This window comes from Anser brachyrhynchus (genome assembly GCF_964034855.1).
Source record: "Anser brachyrhynchus genome assembly, chromosome: 1".
Lineage (NCBI taxonomy): Eukaryota > Metazoa > Chordata > Aves > Anseriformes > Anatidae > Anser > Anser brachyrhynchus.
In genome coordinates this window covers 164,876,713-164,877,464 of record NC_137694.1, presented here as the reverse complement: position 1 = coordinate 164,877,464, position 752 = coordinate 164,876,713, and positions in this window count along the sequence as shown.

Sequence of the window (752 nt, the reverse complement as noted above, 5' to 3'; positions counted from 1 at the left end):
ATTTATTTACCGAACAGTATGAGAACAGCTGAGTCAGCAAAAACTTTTCTGAGGATGGAAAATAATAGCTTCTAGAGGAGAAAGTCATGACTTAGTCATCCCACCAAAATCAGAGAATGCCTATCTGGTAAACATACATTTCCCAGACTGAAATGATGATATGTTTAATTTATTATGCACACGATCACGTGTGCATTTGAAGGGTGATGAAATTAATGTCTGGTGTGGATTTGTGGGAAGAAAATCATAGAACCATAGAATATCTGATCCGAGTTGGAAGGGACCCACAAGGATCATTGAGTCCAACTCCTGGGTCTCCAAAGGACCACCAAAAAACAAAACAAAACAACAACAAAAAAGCAAGGATAAATTAATAATTTATTTAAATGTGTAGCAGAATACACAGTGACATCAGAATATGTACTAACAAAGCAGAAATATTTTTCTTCTTTGAAATGAATGCACTGGTACATGATGGGGACCACCTAGCTGGAAAGCTATTTTCCAGAAAAGAGCCTAGGAGTCCTGGTGGACACCAAGCTGAACATGAGGCAATAATGTGCCCTTGCCACAGAGGCAAGGGTATCCTGGGCTGAGTTTAAAAGAGTGTTGCCAGCAGGTCGAGAGTGGTGATCCTTCCCCTCACTCAGGATACCTCAGCGCTGGAGTGGTAGCACCTAGAGTACAGATTTGGGCTCACCAGTACAAGAGAGATATGGTGAAGAAGTTCTTCCTAATATCCAACCTAAACC